This window comes from Capsicum annuum, chromosome 12 (genome assembly GCF_002878395.1).
Source record: "Capsicum annuum cultivar UCD-10X-F1 chromosome 12, UCD10Xv1.1, whole genome shotgun sequence".
Classification (NCBI taxonomy): Eukaryota; Viridiplantae; Streptophyta; class Magnoliopsida; order Solanales; family Solanaceae; genus Capsicum; species Capsicum annuum.
Genome location: NC_061122.1, coordinates 58,265,633 through 58,268,585, shown reverse-complemented (window position 1 = coordinate 58,268,585; position 2,953 = coordinate 58,265,633).

The window sequence follows — 2,953 nt, the reverse complement described above, 5'->3', positions numbered from 1 at the left end:
GGTCAGATTATAAATCTAAAGATAATTTCAAAGTTAGTAATTCCTTATGTTATTTGTCTTTTGCTTCTAATGATATAACTAGTTTAGGATACGTGTATTGCACGTGTATCTCACCTAATAGAACTCTATATAAGAAGAATAACCTAAATTTTGTGGATACATTATTCTCTATTTTCTTTGATCTTCCATCAATAATTTAGAGATATGCACTAAAAAGATTGAAATATTAAAAAGAAAACATAACTATTAGGATGGTCATAAAGTCCACAAATCTTTGACTTCTTCACCATATATTTAATTGAATGTATGTCATGTCAGTATAAAAAATTACGTACAAGAAAATAAATTATATGACATTATAACTAAAGTTACAATATATGTAATATTATAGTCATTTAAATGACAAAAATATATGCACATTAAACTAAATGCATGTTCCAAGGCTTTCTTGTGGCTTAGTCTCCCTTCCTTTTCTGATGTTCCATGATATAAGTGTCACACCCCTTTTTTAACCAGAAAAAGATATTGATTTTAAAGTTCAAAAGAGTTTTTATTATTAAAGTGACAAAATGAAGATTTTTGTTTCAAAAAGGATTATTTATATTTTTTCATTTCAGAGTCGCCACTTGGCATAATTCGGTGTGCCAAGTCACCATTGAAAAATCCTTTTCAAAATAATTTGACTCTTAAACTAGTTTGCGAATAGAGATTCCAACTCAGGAATTTCGTTGACCGAGGGGAAGGTGTTAGGCACCCCTCGGTCTCGTGGTTTGACCACGGTCGCTTGGTGGAGCATATCAGCTAATTTGATATTATGAATGTATAAACCACACAAAAACACACAAAAGAAATCAATCACAAACAAAATAAGTTCAAAAATATAGTGTCCGGTCCAATTATTACAACCCGAAATAAAAAGGTACTGAAAAGTAAACCTACACTAATCCTAAACTACACTCCAATGCTTTACCCGATGCCTCAGGCCTTCATCACGGATGTCCTCCGAGTGCAAAATACTTTGGGGCATTCCCTGGTGAATAAGTACAATATAACCTCGAGGCATTCCCCGGCGAATGAATACATTTTCAATTTTTGCGCGATAAGTAGAACGAATCATTCACACACATATTCAAACACTCAAACAAATCATTATTCCAAAATTTTCCTAATCGACCTACCATTTGCCTACCAATTTCACCCTATCATGATAATATTGCGCTTAAAAACATCCATGTTTATTCTGAATTAAACCACTAACAATGAATCAAAAAAAATATGCCTTCACTTTTATCAATTTCGATTCCGCCTCAAACGACCAATTTTAATTCTAAAACGAGATACCATTTCACCATACAATCCAAAATCAAAGGACCCAATCACGAATCAAAACAAACCACTATTCATCATCAATAAAGATCAAACAAACGCATAACACTCAATTCAATGCATCGAATATGATAAATAATAAAATAAAAAGAGTGAAGGGGTAGAATTAGACCTCAATTGATGATCAAAATCAAGTCTCACTCAATCCAAAGATAGAATTCGTGACGAAGATCCTCGATCTGAAACCTCGGTAACAACCACCAGCTCGAATTAAAATCCTCAACTTACGAACCCAAAATCTACCTGTAATTTCCAAAGAAAACTGATTGAGAACTGAAACCAATAAAAAACAGAAGCAACAATGTCCGAATTTAACCCCAAACCCAAACGCCGACACGACTTTGAATTAATTTTCTCAATTAAGATGCAATAAATTGATGAATGGCTCATAAATGGTATTTTCTGGTGGCGGGGAGTGGCTTTCGGGTCTGTGGTGGCCGAATCTGGCGATGGGTGGCTGATTTCGGTGAGAAATTCATCAAAAAACTCGATACGACTGACTAGGTCCCTCCGTTCATCGTTCATCTCTCTCTTTTTATGGTTTTTCAGTCAAATTTTGATGAGAAACTCACCGAAATAGTCAACCTCCACCTATTCTCTCCCTCCTTCATGCTCTCACTTTCATTTTCTCATTCTATTTTCCCTAATTTTTGGTGTGTGTGCATCATTGTAGACTATTCTGTGTGTCCCGTGTATTCGAGTGTAATAGTATGTATGAGAGTGTTGAAGATTGTGTATTAGTGAATGGAAAAATTAGAAAATAGAGTAGTGCGTAGTGTATTTATTGTGTGTTTTCGATGGGAGCTCTAGGTGTGTGTTCTATTGTGTGTGTGATGGTGAGAGGATTCTCTATGAGGTTGAAGATGAGTTCTCTTTCTCTCTATAGAAGCTGGGTTCGTATCTATATATTTGATCTCTTTCTCTGTGTATGTATATTTTTCTCTTCTGTTAAGAAAAATCTAGATAGAAAAATGTGTAAAGGAGGTATTATGGTAGGGTAGGGGGTGGAGGACACGTGGGAGGGTAGGGGGTAGGGGTATGGTAGATGAGTTGGTTGAGATAAAGTTTGTTAGGATAAAGGAATATTATGGATTTAATTTGTTAGGAATTTATTAAAATTTTGTTATTTTTGTATTTTTATGGGGTATAATCACATAGGTGAGGGTGTATGATAATGTGAGGTAACAATGGATGAATTGAGGTTTTGGGAGGGACAAAATTAAGTGTCTACATCATGCCTCTTTTTGGGTGTAAACATAAAGTGTGTTTGCACAAAAAAGTAGATAACGAGACTAAATTTTGACACGATCATTATTCAAGAAAAGAAACAAAAGGAATAAGGACAACCGAGTTGGAGAGTCGAGTGAGGTCCCGTCGAGGTTCCAGTCCGCGGCTCTGTCGTTACATAAAAAATAAAATTACAATTTAAAACATAAATGAAATTACAAAAATCTTAATCAATGTAGCTTACCTTGACTCTTGACTTGCTATTTGATTACCTTATTTTTCAATCGGGCTCCTGACTTGCAATTTCTTAAACTTGTTTCTTGGCTTTCAATTTTTTTCA